The sequence below is a fragment of the Haemaphysalis longicornis genome, unplaced genomic scaffold (genome assembly GCF_048455015.1).
Source record: "Haemaphysalis longicornis isolate Haplotype H1 unplaced genomic scaffold, Haemaphysalis longicornis Haplotype H1 scaffold_11, whole genome shotgun sequence".
NCBI lineage: Eukaryota > Metazoa > Arthropoda > Arachnida > Ixodida > Ixodidae > Haemaphysalis > Haemaphysalis longicornis.
This window is the reverse complement of record NW_027526214.1, coordinates 14,987,232-15,006,902: the sequence shown is the minus strand read 5'-3', so window position 1 is coordinate 15,006,902 and position 19,671 is coordinate 14,987,232.

Below are 19,671 nucleotides of genomic sequence, written 5' to 3'. Positions count from 1 at the left end.
GTTCTTTTTAAAGATACATTTATAGTTGCTTATCCCGTCTTCGTTTTTCCGCAAATTGAGGTCTCCGTAAGTAGTTAATTGCTCACAAATTGCGGCGCACGCAGTCAGTAATCCCACCTATGTAAGTATAACCTACTCGCCATTTTATAATCAGCACTCGGTTTTTTTTTATGCCTTGCTTGTCGCATTTTGTTGTTCTCCACTGTGTTAATGAGGTTTTATAATTTTATATATGTTGAATTTAGTAACCAGATATATATCCCAGGAGTATCTTTCGACTGCATTTCTGTCAACTCGTGTTTCTTCATTGCTGTTACTGGTGCCGCCCTTAAGACGTACCAGCTATTGATTTGCTTACATAAACAAAGTACCCTCTGCCCATAGAAGTCGTTTTTTGTCTTTTCATGCCTCAACATTGGTGTTTTTTTTCTGTTCATTTTTGTATTTATGGTGCCAGTTCGCTACTTTTGAACTTTAACTTGTTACAAATAGAACAACTGGGCTCTTTGAGTTTTTTATGGTCAAAGATGCCCTAATCTCACCTATTGCCAACACTGTTCGCAGATCAAACACTCTGCCTTGCCACATACGAAAGATAATACTATCGCCTCCGTTGAGGTCAATGTTTTGTATTTTCGAACTGGCTGTAGTATTCTATCTTCTGTGCTGGGTTATTAAACTTTGTACCTACTAGCACTGTCTTCTAATTTAACACGTTTTTTTTTTAATTTAGCGCAATGCTCTTTTTACTTTTTCTGTAGGTTCTCGCGTGTTGTGGTTTATTTCGGTACCTGTCTGTGGTGCCCCGAATTTTATTTCAAACTATAAACAAAACATCATCCCCTTCGGTTGATGTCATTGCTGTCTTTTTGTACAACTTCTCACGCCTTGTTTTGTCCTGTGCAGTTGTTATTGTACGAACTCTACCGTGTGCGCTTTTATTTACACAAGAAAAAATTGATGTGCACTGTGCTCTTGTTTTTTGCTGGATCTCCATGAAACCACAGCATATTTATTGGCGTCACCATTTGTGACACACGGCTTCGGTCCTCCAAAATACGTACGAAGAATTTGTTTTAGGTGGCTTCTTTCAGCGCATCGTTTTGTATAACCTGCATATTGTGTTTTGTTTTGCCTTCTTTTCGAGTGCACCAACGCCGCTTTTTTTTTATTTCAACTAGCATTTACACTGCACTCTGCTGTTTTGACATTTTCTGTTGGCCAATCTCTTCTGATCTTGTTTATTGTCGTTAGATTGGGTGGCACACGTAGTCCATCTGAACTCATTTATCAGGAAATTCTTCCCGATTCAGGTATAGAGCTGTGTATTTATTATAAATAATTCGTACTTATCTGTTATCTGCTGCTTTTTTTATTTTTGAACTATGTAGTCAAGTAACCAAGTTTAGCAAAGTACATTTTTGTGCAGCATGCTCTTCTGAATATTTGTCGGTGGATGCATGTCTATTCATCCTATTTACTGCTTCTGCATTCACACTGCATGCCACATTGCTTTCCAATGGCATGGACACACCTCCAATTTCCTGTTATGTCTGTGCTTGGTCTTCACTCATTTATCTAACATTTTTCCAACCCGCCAGCTCTTTACAATTACCAGTTATATTTGCATGGAGCTTTGATATTCTGGGTATTTTTTTTTCAGATTTATTTTTCCAATTACAGCTTATCCATTGCCGCTTGTGGCTCAGCAGTCTTGCTTTCCACATACGTATGAAGCAACTCACTCATCACGTTGAGGTTAGAGCTTTTCAACACTAATCCGACGATGACAGTGAGTAACTAGCAGTAGAACAAAAGCCAAGTAAAGCAAAGATGTCACCAAATATTTCGCAACAAAAATTCATCAATTACTCTGATTTCTTTGCTCACTTCCGTAGACTTTGTCTGTCTAGCGCTGGTTAATATGATGTGGGTCGACGGAACTGTGATATTAAGAAATGCGTTACAATTCGATATCGGAGCGCAAATATTTTTCACAATATTGTGACGCAACCAAAGCTGCCGAAAAATATAAAGAGACAATCGCAATGCCATCCCAGCCATACCTATGGAAGGGCCTGGATCCTGTCTTGAGTTCATTGACGAAGGTCTGGCGCTGACCCCCGGTCTCCAGACACAACACTGGGTGACACCGAAAGCATACTTCCCAGCGGTTCTACAATCATGTCCCATTCGAACAACCACCCAGTCTCGAATGAAGTCGATGTTCCATTCCCCTTACGAAAATGTTTGTATAGTTAATCGACCAGATTTAGGGGAAATCCCCAAAGTGGATCAACCACTACGAGTGGATGATCAATTCGCTTTCGCGCTACTAACAACTAGCCTCCTGGTTAGCTTAGTTGGTAGAGCGACTGCTCCGGTTAAGCAGTGGTCCCGGGTTCGAATTTTGGACCAGGACGAAGTTTTCTTCCACTGCGAAGTTTCCGAGGAAGCTGTATAGCTTTCCTATGTAGCCGTATGGCTGCATGTAGGTGGATGTCAAACTTTCCTTTACATGTTTGTATAGTGTACAATATTCAAATGGCCGTGCATCTTTAACAACACATGATTTTGTTACCATAATTAAAAACGCTGAAGCAATGCCATTGTGTTAACAAACGTTATGAGGAAATTTTTGTTTGATAATAAGCGAACCAAACCAAAATCTAAGAGAAGTAATACAAGTGAAGAAAGATAAATCACCAGGAGAAGAAAGAACACAGCAAAATAGTTTTTATTCTCGAGGAAATAGCCGGAAAAGTGGAGGAGTTTTCCAGTCTTAGCGAGAGATACCCAGCTTTGCTGATCAAGCTGAGCAAGGTATACGCGATAAATATAGTACAGGCGTATGCGCCAATATTCATCTATGATGATGAATTGGTAGATAGCTTCTACAAGAACGTCCAATGAGCATAGCGGAAGGCAATAACGCTGTTCAATATTTGTGCGGGTATAATTCAATTTAAAGGTCGGTGGGGAGCAAATGGGTGAGAGGTCAGTGGGAAACCTCGGAATAAGCAATCGCTACATCCACAGAAAAGACTGCTGGGTTTGAAGAGAGAAGAAACCTGAGGTTGATGAACACATTTTTCTCAAAGAAGGAATAGGAAGTGAACATAGCCAAGTTGAACTGAAGGAAAAGAGACCGAAAAAACGGAGGACGAGGGAGATGATGATGATGATGGTTGGATGTTTATGGCGGAAGGCCAGCTGGGGCAAAGAGCGCCAAAACAATAGTCGATGATAGGGGTGAAACCTTAAACACTAAGAAAAATCAGCAAAACAAAAGTAAAATCACAAAACGACAATGAGCATGGCTGGTGCATAGGGCCAGATTTCATGATGCGTGATAGGAAATGAGCTTTAAAAACTTGCCGTCTGACAAATACTCAAACACACGTTTCGCGGAAACCATGGCATCGTCACCTAGAAAAAACGATGGATGTAGGGGAATATGTTGTCTGTAGAGTTCTCTGAAGTGTTTGTGTCGTGTTGTATGAAGTGCCTTGCATGTGATTAGTATGTGCACTACGGATAGGGCCTCTCCGCACCTGCTGCACTGGGGTCTAGAAGATCCCGTCAGCAGATACGAGTGCGTTGCATGGGTGTGCCCTATCCGCAGCCTACCCAAGGCGACTTCCGTGTGTCTGTTGCGTGAGTCAGCTGTGTACCGTCCCAAGTGTGGCTTTATCACGTGTAGTTTGTTGTCTGTCTGTTCGTCCCAGTGTGTTTGCCATGTTCTGCGCAGGTGTTGGCTTATATGTGGCTTGAGGTTTGTATATGGTACGGTTATGTCTACAGTGTTCCTGAGTGCAGCAGCAGCTGCCCTCTCGTCTGCCAACTCGTTTCCAGCGATCCCAGCGTGTCCTGGGACCCAGCAGAGGAGCAGCTGATGCTTCTGCGCATACACAGACATAATAGTGTTAAATACAACATTAACTATGTGGTTTTTCGGGGGTGTATGCGATGACAGTGCGCGAACAACACTCAAGGAATCTGTGTAGATGATAGACTTCCGAATATGATTTTCAAGTATGTGTCGAACAATCAGTAAAATTTCATATGCTTCTGCTGAAAAAAATTGTTGTGTGGACGCTCATGGTTCTGGCTGCACTGAAATCCGGTCCATGAGCAGCGCAGGAGACCATGATGGAGGTTTTAGACGCGTCACAGCAAAATTCTGCAAGTGGGTATTTAAACTGCAGAGACAGAAAGTGCTGCAGTATTGCTGCTCGCGGTACCCGATTTTTGTCAAGTTTCATAAAAGAAAGGTCGCACGACACAGGACGAACTTGCCAAGGCGGTAAACTGTTTGAAAAGGATGACCTGTACACATCTAAAAACGAAGCACTGAGATCCGAGGGTCGCTCTTTCACTCTAAGTGAAAAGGGCTGAGGAACAGATGGGCGATTTACAAAGAGCAGAGATGTGGATGTATCGTTAAAGACAGGATAAAAAGGATGATTATTCAGTGATGAAATTTTAAAAGCATAAAGCAAGTCCATGTATGTTCGTTGGTTCTCAAGACTCCACTTATTACACTCAACATAAAGACTCTCAGCAGAGCTAGTGCGAAAAGCACCCGACGAAAGACGAAGGCCCAGGTGTAGAACTGGGTCAAGAATTCGCAAGGCTGTCTTAGTCGCCGACCCATACACCACACTGCCATAGTCCAAACGAGACCCAACCAAAGCAGTATACAAGCGAAGCAAGAGTTCTTTGTCGGAACCATAAAATAGGTGGGAGAGAACCTTAAGTATATTCATTGTTTTGAGACATTTATTTTTAAGTTCCTTGATGTGGGGAATGAATGTGAGTTTGTGATCAAACACCACACCTAAGAACTTGGGCTCCTTGTTCACAGGAAGCGACACGCCATTAGAGTAATGTCTGGGTCCGGATGGACCCCGCGCTTCCTGGAGAACACAACGCATGAGCTTTTTGCAGGATTCAATGTAAACCCATTCTTGTCTGCCCAGCCGGCAACTTTCTTGACACCAAGCTGGACTTGACGTTCGCAGATTGACATATTACATGATTTATAGGATATCCGGACGTCATCCACATACATGGAATAAGAGATTGTGGGTTGCAGTGCCTTACCAAGAGAGTTCATTTTTACTATGAAGAGAGTGCAGCTTAACACAGCACCTTATGGCACGCCATTTTCTTGCACGTGAACCCTTGAGAGTGCACCACCGACTCTCACTCGAAACGTTCTTTCTGACAGGTAACTGGCAAGAGTGTTTAACATGTTACCCGAGACACCGAATGACTTCAGGTCACTGAGGATCCCGTAGCGCCAAGCGGTGTCGTAGGCCTTCTCGAGGTCGAAAAACACAGTTACGCAATACTGTTTATGCACGAAGGCATCCTTAATATACGATTCAAGAGCTACGAGTTGATCATTCGTGGATCGCCCTGCCCTGAAGCCTGCCTGGCAGCTCTCGAGAAGACCGTTGTACTCAAGGAAGTACACGAGCCTGCGATTTATCATCTTCTCGAAGAGCTTGCACAGGCAGCTCGTCAGGGCAATAGGACGGTAACTTGAGGAGGACGACGGGTCCTTTCCCTCCTTCAGGAAAGCTAAAACTATAGCCTCCTTCCAAGAGTTTGGAATGTGCCCCGAAAGCCAAATCTTGTTACATAGGTGTAAGAGTGTTAGAAGAGTGTCTGCGCGCAGGTGTTGTATCATTGTGTATGTGATGTTGTCTGGGCCTGGAGCTGAGGGTTTACACGTGCTCAAAGCAGCCCTCAGCTCATGCAGTGAAAACCCTGAGTTATAAGAAGATGTTGACCTATTGTTATCTAGTATAGACTTCTTTGCGGCCGTTTGTTTGTGTTTCATGAAAGTGTTTGTGTAGTGTGCTGAACTAGAAACGTGTTGGAAGTGTTGTGCGAGTGTGTCAGCCTGGTCTTCGAGTGGGTCTCCTGTAGTGCTGACCAGAGGCAGGCTGTGTGTTTGTTGTCCCTTGAGTTTGCGTATTCGTGTCCATACTTTCCGTGTGTCTGTGTAGGAGTTTATTGATGTTATGAATGTACGCCAACTCTCTCGTTTCGCCTCAAGGCGCACACGTTTTCCTAATGCCTTGGCCCGTTTGAACAAGAGCAGGTTTCCCGACGTGAGGTACCGACGAAGGATACCCCACGCCTTGTTCTGGGCCTCTCGCGCCCGCCTACAGTCCTCATTCCACCACGGCCTCCGCTGGTTGCGCAGGGCACCAGAGGCGTGGGAAATGAACCTTTCGGCGGCGTCGAGGATGTGCGCCGTGAGCAGTTGGGTAGCTCCTTCAATTTGTAGGTGTCCTATGGATGTGTGGTGTAGTTTGGATGGCTGTGTAAATGTATTCCAGTTAGCTCTTGCTTCATTGAACCTGTTTTTGGAAGATGGACTGCATGGGCCTTTACCTATATACTTTAGTGAGGTGTGGAAGTGGTCACTACCGTATGGGTCAGTGCCCACACCCCACTCGAGAAGAGGAAAGAGAACTGCGGAGCCAATCGCCAAGTCAAGATATGAGTATGTGTTCTGTCCTATGTTATGGTATGTAGGCTGTTTATTGTTGAAAAGGCATGCTCCTGAAGATGTAAAGAATTTCTCTATCAGGCGACCTCGGGCATCCGTGCGAGAAGAGCCCCAAAGAGAGTTGTGGGCATTAAGGTCGCCTGTCAGGATGTATGGTTCGGGCAGCTGGTCAACCAGCGCTTCAAAGTCAGAGCTTCAAAGTGAAACATCAGGAGGAATGTATATGGAGCATACCGTTATCAACCTATTAAATATTATTGTTCGAATTGCCACAGCCTCAAGGACAGTGTTCAGAGTGACAGGGTGGCATGCTAAAGATTTCCGGGCAATTATGGCCACACCCCCAGAAGAGTGCGTGCAGCCATCCCTGTACTTTCTGTATATCAAGTAAATGTTCAAGAAATTTGCGTGTTTAGAATTCAAATGTGTTTCCTTAACACACATTACACTTGGCTGATTGGTATGCAGAATCTCATACACGTCGTCAAGATTATTCAGAAGGCCTCTGCAGTTCCATTGTACTATGTTCTCTCTTCCCATTATGAAGTGTTCGGAGCTACTGGACAGTGTTGTTTATGTGTCATCTTTCGGGGCTGTGACTCTCGTCTTGTTTGGCTCGTCGGGAGGCTTTGGCGTCGTGACGCGTTCATTGCGGTGCACCGCAGACAAGAACGGACCGACGTCCATTTCATCCTCGGATGTCCTCGGAGCGCCTGAGGGATCAGGCTCCTTGGACCGCGAACCCTTTGGGGTGCGGTTTTCCTTGCCCGCAACCACCGAGTGATTCAGGAACGCCTCGGATGGCGCAGGCGGTGCGCTGGTGGTGGGAGCTGCCGCTGGCTCCCCCAAGACTATCTCCTCTGCGCCCTCGCCTGTGGTTTGGGACGCTGGAGTGGAAGTGGAGGATGCAGCATCGCTTCCACCAGACGTGGTTGCGGCCACAACCGCTGCTGGCTCAGCGAGCGGTGCGGAGGCGGGTTGGGCTGCCTGAGGACACCCAGGGGGGCGGCGGGGGCGGGACCAAGTCCGAGTCGCGGTACTGGGTCCCCGCAGAAACCAGACGCCGCTCCGCCCACCGGCGAGCTGCGTCGGCGTACCTCCCCAGAGAGAAAGAGGCGAGCCTCTTCCGCGCCTCTGGGAAGGTGATGTTTTCGTTGACTTTCAAGGCAATTATCTGTTTTTCCTGTTTGGACTTTTCACAGCTCCTAGAATAGGGAGCGTGTGGTCCCTGACAGTTGGCACAGGTGAAGTTCTCGGATTCACAATTTTCTGCTAGAGGATCATGTGCTGCACATTATGCGCACGTCAATTTACCACTACAAGAGGTAGTGCCATGCCCAAACCGCTGACACTTGAAACAGCGGCGTGGGTTTGGCACGTAGGGTCGGACCGGACATCTCATGAAGCTGCGTTGACCGACTCAGGAAGGGTTGAGCGGTCAAATGTCAAGATTATGTGTTTAGTAGCTATTATTTGGTCGTTTCGGCGTATCGTGATTCGCCGCACTGCTGTCACGCCCTGATCGCGAAGGCCGTCGAGCAGATCTGCTTCAGTCTCATTTATTAGATCTCTATCAGAGATGATGCCCTGGCAGCTATTCAGACTGCGATGGGGCGTGATCTTGATGTCAACATCGACCATGCGCGTTTGCTTCAAGAGGTTACCGGATTGTTGTTTGTTTTGGACTTCAATTAGGACTTCCGCAGTTGTGAGCTTTTTAGCCTTGTACGATTTGCTACAAGGCTTTCAAGAAACGTGGAAATGAGGAAGACAGACTGGAAAGTGATGGGTTTATATTTATCTAGGGATTCCATTACCAGGAAGCGCGAGAAATTATCGGGCTTTGGAATGGAGATGGAAGACAAAGGAGGAAAAGATACTCCGGTGCGGCCCGTTTTCAGGGACCGATCACGTTTGGAGGGCGGGTTTGAAAATGCCATATGATACATTGGAAAGCAGGGAGACTGGGGTACTTTCTTCTTTGACCTTACCCTGGTAGTCAAAGAGGTCCCGGAGCTCCCTGCCTCGTAGACAGGCAGGGAGCCCATCGGCCGGAGCTTGACCAAGGCTCCGACGGCCACCGTTAAAGGTTTCTATCCTTCACCTTAAAAACACATCACCACGGTAGGGCACAGCTTATGTTGGGGGGCTCGGGGTCCGCGGTATCGCCAGTACCGTCAGCAAGATTACTCAAGGTGCCCCGTGCGGGGGGGGACGAGGGAGAACACACACACGAGCGCTGTGTGTGTGTGTTCTACCTCGTCCTTCGTTTTTTCGCGCTGTTTTGCTTCAGTTCATAATGAACCAACTGGCCCCACTTGAGACAATTATTAATAGCAAAGTTGCGATTGCACAATCAAAAATCAAATTGACTGCATTTTAAGTGGCAGCCCGGGCACTGTGAAAGGCGTAGAGGGGCTACGTAGTACTCTGAGCATTTACCGAAGGATGGTCAAATGCAAGTCAAGGCAGAATCTCAGAAGAGAAAGAAGAAAATTGGTGCAAATTTTCCACCTACGAAAAGAATCAGTCAGAGCCAGATAGAGCCGTTAAAATAGCTTTTCAAAATAAATTCTTGCTTTTGAAGTAACAGAACGAGGGCTATGTAGACAGGCTTCATGAGGACCTAACATCAGCAGTAGCTGGCGGAGAGGCAACGTGCGGTGTACTACCGAAAATATAGTTATGAATACGAGAAAACTAACTGGCAAACATACGAACATAAAAGTGTCGAGCATGGCAGCATCGTAATAAATTAGCCAGGCTGTAAAATTGATTAACAGAAGTAAACGGCATGACCTTTGCACATAAAGCAAGTACTTGATCGAGGGAGCGCTGAAAACGGGGGCAATATTCAAAGCAACTAAGATAAAGCTACTCATAGGCAAAAATATGACTTTACATTCAGAGATGAGCACAGCAAAGAAACACTACGCACACCTTGGAAGAGATAATAAAAGTTGCAAAACAATTTTGCACCAAGCTGCATACAAATTACGCTCGACCAGGGAAAACTACTGAGAGTACAAGCCCAACTTGCGATGCGCACTAGTAGCTAAACTGGAAGTACAAAAAATCTTTCAAAGGCGCAGAAGTAGGAAAAGTTCAAAGTGAGACGGCATAACCATATATCTTTCGAAAGAGGGATGACATATAGTACTGGGAAAGATTGCTGTACTATGGTCGGAATGCTTCAAAACTCGAAAAGTGTCGATAGCTTGGAAAAACCGGAACATTATTCTCGTTCCTGAGAAGGGAGATCCCAAGGACCTCAGGGATGCAGACCCCACAGCCCACTCTCAGTTTTTTTCAAGCTGTTTACCAAAGTTTTTGATGTCAGCATTTGTGGCAGCCGGGATTCCAAGCAACCCAGAGAGTAGGCTGGGATTTGGAAGGGGTACTCAACGACGAATCAAAACCACGTCATCGACCAAGTGATAGAAAAATCCGCCGAGAACACTACCCCCCTTTTTATGGAAATAATAAATTAGATGAAGGCGTTTCATTCCGTACTCACCACACTATTTTATGAGCATTGAATACCAGAGAATAGAAGAAACCTACATGCGACTTCTAGAACGCGTATACAAGGAATACTCGTGCAGGATAACCCTCAACAAGCACAGCGATAAATTTTCTATCCGAAAGAGAGTAAGACAGGGAAGTACTATTCCTCTAAAAGTATTCAGAGCATGTCTGGAGGGGGGTATTTAGAAAATACAAGATTAAGAATAAACAGAGAACCCTTGAGGCATTTGGGTTTGCGGACCACCTAGCCTTACTTGGTGCGACTGCAGTACACCTGATTGATGAATAAAATCACAAAGCCTGGCTGTGCGCATAAAAAACATTATAAATAAATCGAAAGTAATAAAAGATGAGCGTGCAAAAATGCTCTCTTCAGCTGAGGAAACGAAACCCAACAAGAAGTAATAGAATACAACAATCTCGCAAACAAAATTAGTACTTCAACTACGAGAGAGAAATCGGGCGCCGAATACGCAAGCACTCCAAAATAATGAAAGTAACGGAGTTCTGTCACCCGAAAGGTTATCTACAACCAGTGCATACTGCCGGTTTTGAAAGAAGAAATTTTGCGCCTTACCTAAAAACTAGAAAGCAAACAGGTGGGCGCAACAAGCCATCAACGAACAATGTCAGCTATAGCATTTAGGTACTGGAAACGAGCTACCTGGAATAAAGAACAGACTGCCGTAGAATATATAACAGTTCAAATGAAGTAAATGAATTGGACATGGGCTGGCCATGAAGGGATATAAAACAACATCCTGGGGGCAGCTTGGGAACACAGGGTTTACCATAAGATGAGCATAGAAAGGGAAGGGCAATAATATGCCGGAGGAATGAAATACGGAACTTTAGGTGTAAACTGCGTACTCGACTAGCACAGGGCAGGAGGGGTTGGAGGTCATCGGGGGAAGCCTTCGTCCTGCACTGTACCACAATAGGATGATTAGGATAATGATGGATTATGCAGTACGCTGAAAAAACAAATGGCCACAAATTACTTCAATAAAGGCTAAATGTGCAATTTTCGATTTCCATCTACTCTTTCACATTGTTATACCTTTGGGAGCAACGTAAATTAGCAGACATTTAAAGCACTGTTTTATGTTTTTGTAATAATAAGAGAAAAATCTCCGCCAGGTCTCTTTTCTTTATTTTCCCTCTATTTTTCTTTGCCATACGTGTTCGCACTTTCTTGTACATCTGAGATGTGTGCTTTTTACCTTAAATAACATATTCTTCGTGTTTTCTGTAATGTGTGAAATATTATTTTACTGTTAATTTCAAAGAGTTATCCCCACAGTTCGACCCTTCAGGACCTCTTTCTGTATTTTCAATCACCATGAACTGTACTACTTGTGGCGTTTGTAATAAACTGCGCTGTGACTGAAATAAATGTTATTTTGTGTGAGTTTTTTGTAATCTTGCAATAGCCTTCAAATTTTCTTTTTGTACGTTCCTTCTGTTGTGATTGCTTCTATGTATTATTTTACTGCTAATTTTTAGTACTTGCCCCGATCCCCGCATTACCACACTTTGGGACCTCTTTCGGAATTATGAATCACCATAGACTATGCTATTGCTATGGTTACAATTACCAAACCGAACTAAAATAAATGTCGGCAATGCTACTAAGATTTTTAATTCATTATAACCAGTGTGCGTGGCGGGTAGCTTTTGTGTCATCATCTGCCCTATTTCCTCAGTGGTTTCACTCCGGTAGTCGGAGTAATAAAATGTTTCGCCTTCTTTAGAATTGTTTTTCTGCGTTTGCATCCTGCACTATGGTATTAAAAAAAAACAAGCTCCGAAGTGTCACTGATAACTTGAGTACATTGCCGGTGAAATTCCGGGAAACGTAATAAATGCATTCTATCTAAATGGTTGCTATAAGTGCGGAAGCAATTAAAACGACTTTTTTAGGAATCAACTATATGTATTCCCTGGGGAAAACTTTTAACTCCATGCCCTTTTTTTAAACCAAATAAAGATTTGTAATACAATTTTCTATTTGGAATGGGAAATAAAAACCATAACAATATGCCTATAACTCATCGGTAGCACCTACAAGCCTGTTTCCGGACAAAAAAACTGTTGTAGAAAATACACGAGCGTCTGGCCCTTTTTTGCATTATATTGTCACCTATGTAAAATCTGAATTTATTTGAATCTGTGTATAGCACTCTCATTGCACTTCCTGTGTTGATGTCTACTTTTGCCATATATTTACTAGCTGTTATCGTGCGTGTTAGAAAAACAGCATGAAGTAAATACATAGACTAAAGAATGTAACTTCTCTACGAGTAACTTGGAGCGTAAATAAAACCAGAAACCTTTTTTTTAAAGAATGCTAGATTTATTACAGTTACCAGCCTTATGACATAACAACATTTAAGAAGTTTTGTATAAAAATAAAATCCTTAAAAGTGTTGACCCCTTGGAAACATTTTGGCAGCAGCTGCAGCACCCATCCTGCTCGGACTCACTTTTTCTGTTGTGTTTTCTGTTGGGCTTGTCTGCTCCCGGGTGTACAGTTCAGTGCAGTGACTGTTCTTGTAAATACCACACGGGAATATGTTCAGGAGTATCGGAAAAAACAATCAAAACCAAGGGAGAGGCCTACCAGCTAGCTTGGCGGTGTCCCACTTGCACGAGAAACAAACTACGTGACCAAGTCAGGAACCAAACAAAGAACTTGAAACACAAGATGTACGACTTTTTATTGTTGTTGTTTATATCATACACATCTTCAAAAAAAAAACATTGCACTTGTTCCTAATATTTTTTTCCTATATGCAATGTCTTGTATGCCGCGCCATGAATCGCCTGGGCCCTAGTCAAGTTGTTTATACAATTTTTAGCCCAGGAATCCATGTATATTCATCTAGATACATTTTGGTGAATAAACGAACTGAACTGAACTGAACTGAACTGACTTCTGTTAGTTACGATTAACGACTAACTTGACCAACTTCAGCCTTGAGGAGATGTCGTGGAAGGTAGTGAGGATTCATTGCACGTCTGGAGCGAGCAGTACAAGGACTTACTACGCCAGGTCGAGCAGAATGTGAATCATATCAAAGAACGCAGGCGCCGGACAGAAAAGCTTGAGACCCAGAACAGGAATGTCAGTCAAATGGAAGCTGAAATCGACAATCTAGAATAGAAAAGCCGGCATCTAAATTTAAAATTCTATTTGCCTCATGCCTACGGAAAACAAAGAATTACTGAGCAATGTGAAGGCGCGGGTGCCTGACGTTGAGCTTCCAACCCTTCGAGACGACGCCGTGGTAGCGATTTATCGTCTTCCATCCAAGAAAGAAAAATACCGGCCATAATCTTCCGTTTTGCAATGCAGGCTGATAGGGACAAGTGGTGGAAACACAGGAATAAACTTCGCTGCCGTGATGAGCAAGTCTACATGCTCGCGAACCTGACTAAACGAACTCGTGCTTTGCTTCAAGAAGAACAAGGTGAGCAGAGGATGCAAACTTCAAGCACGCATGGTAAAACAACGGGCGAGGTCTTGTTCGCAAAGAAGATAAGGACAAGGCTGTTGTTGGCACATGCATAAGCTACCTAGATAAACTAAGGTAAATACTGCTACAATAAAGCCATAACCATGAACCGTAAAAATACCGAGTCATATGTATTACCATGTGCTTTTGAAAAACGCATAGGAAAGGTATTCATAGAATCCTTCAAATCTTTCCACTTAAACATGCCATCAGTACGAAATATCAAATCTGATCTGTTGTCATCCTTCGATCATTCGATGTAATCCTTCGATGCAAAATTGCTAACCGAAACCTGGCCCACTGATGAGACTATCATTTTTCGCATTCCATCGTACAACGCTTTCTACTTAAACTGCTCCAAAACAGTAGGTGGTGGCGTATGCATTTTAGTAAAAAAACTTTACTTCCGAATTTCGACAAGATTTCTCTGCAAGTACAAGCGATTGTAAAATAACGGCACAAAAAGTAGATAACACTGTTATAACAGTCTGCTACCGTCCTCCAAGTGGCTCGGTGTCAATTTTTCTAGATAACGCCGAGGAATATTTTATCTTTCGTACTCGAATTCACCTTTTTTATCGGTGGGGTGACTTAGAGATACACTGAAACATGATGCCATGGCATGCATGGTGAATGTTCTGCTGAAGATTTACGGTCTTATAAACGTAATAGTTGTACCCACAAGAGTGACCGCTGAGGCATCATCCTTTATTGTTATGTTTTTACCGATTCAGACATCGATAAGGTCAAAGCTCATGTATTGACGGTTGACCTTAGCGATAACTTCGCAATATTGATTTTCTGCAAACAAAACGTGCAGAAGAAACGGCAAGCCAACACAGAAAGTGTAAAAAATTTCGGAAGGTGCATTGCTGACGTTTTGGGAAAGGATAGAGTTAGTGGATTGGTAAATGTGTTGTCTTGTAATGACACAAACGGCTCCTATGACGCATTTCTCGCCTTTTGAGCTCTATGAGTCTTGCTTTTTTTTGTGCAAATTAAAAGATATAAAATCATACGAAAACCATGGGTTAGCATAGATATTTTGAAGAGAATACCAGAAAAAAAACAAGCTCTACAGGTGATTCATTAAAAGCAAACACCAGGACTTATTTCGAAATTTCAAAAAAACTCCTAACTGCCTCGACAAGCACTTAAAAAAGCGAGGTGTGAATATTCGTATAACCATTTTATTCTGCTGACGGGCGCGCCAATCTTATCAGAAAAGATTAAACTCCATCTTAAAACGTAACAATCCCCGGATGAAGTGATCAAAGTAATTTTTAACGACGCACAGCTGACAGCGAAGTCTCTGGCAAGACGCGTTTAGTGAATACTTCGTAGGTATTTCACACCCTGCTTCACTGCAGAGTGACGTTGACAATATTGCGTGTGACAGCAGCTGTATATTCCTGAAACCTGTTATTGAGGCTGCAGTAGTCAATATAACTCATAAACTAAAAACCAGTACGGCTAAATACATCAATGGCTTCCAAATTAAACCCATAAAGTACACTTCCGTATCGATCGCACCTTTACTAACCCACATTTTTAACCGGTGTTTGTGCCAGGCTGTTTTCCGTCGTAAATACAAGTACCCCGTAATAGCAAGTAGCGCGCAAGTAGCCTTACACAAAAATGGAAACAAAAACGACATGGCAAATTACCGTCCCGTGTATACACTGGCGGTGATGTCAAAAGTGCTAGAAAACAGTTCTTTTACATCGCCTTACTGATTTTGAAGAGAAACACAGTCTCTTAAACTGCTCACAGTTTGGATTCCGCAAAGGACTTATTACAGAGTTCGTATTGCTAAAACAAAAAGTGTCAATTTTCGCAGTGGTTGAAGAAGGAGAGTTTATTGCATTGATTACTCTAAGGTTTTCGATCACATGCATCACCAAATTTTAAGTGAAAACTGACCCTTTTGGTTTAGGAGGGAATGCTGCGCACCTATTTAAGTCTATTCTGGAACACTAGAAACAAGTCGTTCATATCGACGGCTGTTTTTCCGATCTACTGCTTTTAACTTCTGGTGCACCACAGGGGAGCATCTAGGGACCATTTCTTTTTAATATCTATAATAATAGCGCGGTCAGCATTACCCCTAGTGCTGAATTTATTATTTATGCTGTCGACCCCACCATATTTTTAGGGGAAAGTTCGGCAGACAAATTAGTTGGCGAACCAAATTTTTATTAGAAAATCTAAATAGCGGGACTGAGAAAAACCATATTAAAATAAACACTAGCAAAACCAAATCTGTAATATTCAGATGTAAAATAACAAGGCAATAATAACGCCACAAATGCTGCTGAATTCGGCCGGTGTTGATATTGTGTCCAGGTCTTCCCGGAAAAACTTTCTTGGAACCAGCGCATCTACACAATATCAAGTAAGTTATCTCTAATAGTGGGGCTAGTGTACCGCATTAGCCTGATCCTTCAGAGACATGTAATGATAATAACTTACAACTCTTTATTTTCCCCAAGAATAAACTACTGCGATCTAGTTTGGGCATCCACTAGTCGAAAAAACATACAAAAAATTTATTCTCTACAAAAAGGTTTCTACGTGCTGTAGAGGATGTGCCTTCACATTATCCCACCTACCCGTTGTTTAAAGAGTTTAATGTAATGCTTTTTCAGAAGATGTACAACTTTAGATTAACTAATTCCTATAAACAAGAAATATAGAGCAAACATGTATTCTTCACTGAAGCTGCCAACCTTAAAAGAAACTGTCAGCCTTACGAAACGCGAAACTGCGTAATTTGGAATGTGAAAATTTGTAGAAACACATATGGGCGACATATCTTAGGAAACAGTCTTCTGAGGCTACCAAATGCTGTACACCAACTTAACTTTCAGCTGGAAAGCAACGCGTTTATTGCAATACATACCTTTCTTGCAAATAATTACATTTACACAACGGAATATCTCGCGCATGCCTATGCGTGCAGCGACAGAGAATATGTGGGTGTACGCTAGGCATGACGATTTGTAACCACCTCATATTTCCTTTCGGTCATGTATTGAATGATTTGGGTAATTATATATGTATAGGGAGCTTCATAGAAATTATAAAGTAACGTAAAGTTGTATGCATGTATTATGGAGGTAATCTCTATGGACAGAGCTATTTCGTACATCCTTCAGTGTACGTTTTATTTTGTCTATAGTTTGTCCTGTATTAAGTGATTTGTCTGTTCAGTACATATTTTTTCTTTTTTTTTTCTTTTCCTTCTCTTGTTATTGTTCCTATATTGGTTGTTGTATTTTTTTTCTTTACACTCTGCCAATGGCGCAAGGGATGCCTAGTTTTTACGCGGCCTATTATTTTTTATGAACTGTATAACATGGTTGTACGCTTGTGAAAATAGGGGGACCCGCACCTCCTATCGAACTGCCCTTGATATGGCTTTTTCTGCCGGCCTCCAGCATTGTGTACTATGTACATGATGTCAATAAAGTTATTTGTGCATTGTTCATTTTCAGTGTGATATGTTCCCGCTTGCCCCAGATTTCATACCACAGACGTTTTAGGAGTATACCTTGGTCAACCATGCATACAGTATAAACAAACTTACATGGCACTAAAATGAACAAAGCAAATTGCATTCTTTAGACAAAAACATGTGAAGACATTTTTACGATCATCTACTAGCCAATCACCATCAAAACTTTTATAGCAGCTCATCTTCTATTGAGTGCATTCAGGGGAAAAAAATTTTGGTTCGGAGAAAAACTGCGCCATGAACTAAATCATGAGCAACAAGATATTATACTGAATGCTTGCACAAGCGTTATATCTGGCAGCGATAAATAAACGTTTGAGAGTAAATAAACTCGAAATGCTTAAACAAACACGTGATGCTAGAGACTGACTCTGAGAAGTTACTTCACTTCCGTTAGATTTTTCTCCAAGTAATGAAACCACCGCTAGAGTATCATATATATTCGCTGATATTCCAATAACCCAGCAAAACTAGCATGAAACACGCGTCTTTTTATACTGTCACGTGTTTCATCGGCCCCAAGAGATGACTGTGAGGACGAAGCAGTGGTTGAGTGCGCATGATCTCTCATCATTGTCATTCAGAGCTCTGGCGCTCACACTTGAACCCTCTGCTCGAGCTATCCCACTAAAAAGGTTCTAGCTGCTTGTACTGACGTGGTCGTCTCCTTCAAGGACCGACTCAGAATCAGCGTGTTTATAGTACGCGACACTGGTAAAGATGGTGGGTACGACTACCCCGTGCAAACGACCCCTTCGGCCAGACCGGAACGGCCTCGCCCTGTCCACACACCCTTCCATTGGGCTAGCCGTCGCAAACGCGGACTGTGTCCAGAGTACGATCGCCTTGACTTCACGGCACCTAGACGTCAGGCTTCGGAACCTCAAGTAATAGCGCAAGCACTTACTCCCCAGGTATCTTTCCAACAGCCACGTACTCCGGCCATCTTTCATGGTGAGGTGTTTGAGGACGTCGAGGACTGGCTGGAGTAGCTTGAGCGGGTCGCATCCTTCAACCAGTGGCACGCTCACCAAAAGCTGCGTGAGGTCTATTACGCGCTCGAACATGGTGCAAGGACGTGGTTCGAGAACCGCGAGGCGAGGTTGCCTACGTGGGAAGAATTCCGGCAGGAGCTTCAGGAAAGTTTCGCCACCACACACTGTCGGGACTTTGCACAGCGGCTTTTGGAGTCGCGGATCCAGAAACCCAATAAAACCCTGACTATGTTTACGGAGGACATGACGCGGTTGTTCAAGAGGGCTGACCCTGAAAAGTCGGCGCCGAGGAAGCTGCGCTACCTGATGCACGACGTAAAGAAAATCTCTTCGAAGGTCTCGTACGAAACCCTCCTGCTGGCGCCCTAACACTGGTAGTAGTGCTGGCACCCTAACAAGTATGGCCAATGACACAAGCCTTCGAGACCTCATCCGCTCAATTGTACGAGAACAGCTGCAATTGAGTGGCATTGGCCGGCTGGAACCTGCGCTTGCCTGGGTTGGTGATGTGGTTCTCCAAGAGACACGACAAGCGCTTTCGATCTCGGAGCAGCAGGTACAGGCGCAACGGGCGAGTTATGTAACAGCTCTCCGTTGCAAGCTGCGCCTCGCACACACGCCACTGCCGCCCCTGGCCCATCGAACCGACCCTCGACTGCAGAGAGCAGATTCCGCCACGTATGTCGGTCCCAACAACAGAGTTCATATGAAACGCAGGTGCGCAAGACGGACGTTTGGCGCGATGACAACAAGCCACTGTGCTATCATTGTGGCGAAGCAGGCCACGTTTACCGCTGTTGCCCCTACCGTAAAATTGGGCTTCGGGTTTTTCACCCGCCCCTCACGACCTCGCTTTGGCCAAAGACCTGCGGAAATCGAAGCTTACCTTGCCGCCAGACAAAGCCCCACACCGATCCTCAGACGTTCGCAGTCACCTCCCCAACTGATCCTCCGACGTTCACAGTCACCGTCTGGCGGCTCGTCACCTGACCGTCGAGACCGCCGAGGACCACCGCTGGAAGATCCCCAAGCCCTGGTCGGGCAAACTACCCGCCGCAACTTCAGGAGGAAAGGTTGCTACCGGCAGGCCTTTGCAAGACATTCGAGAACCAACTACGCCGCCCGCCGAAGACACAACCTCCCGGATACGACAAACGGTGACCTCTTCGACCGAACATGCAGCTTCCCCAGCAGAACATGCGACCTTGCCGACAGCACTCACTATTCCGCCGACGGGAGCCATGACGTCGCCGTCTGACCGCACGGCGAGTAGATTAAGTATCGGTGAAATTGTCAGCGCAGACATTTTAATCTTCATAGACGGGCACCAATGAACTGCTTTAGTCGACACTGGTGCGGACTATTTCGTAATCAGCCAAACACTCGCTGATCGCGTAAGAGAAGTAAGGACACCGTGGTTCGGGCTCCAGATTAGATCGGCTGGTGTTCACCTGATGACGCCTGTTGGCAATAGTACCGCCAGGATTGGTATCGGCGACTCGAGTTCGTTGCAAGTTTTGTCGTCCTCCTCGAGAGCTGCAACGATTTATTTCTAGGAATGGACTTCTTAAGTGAGCACACCGC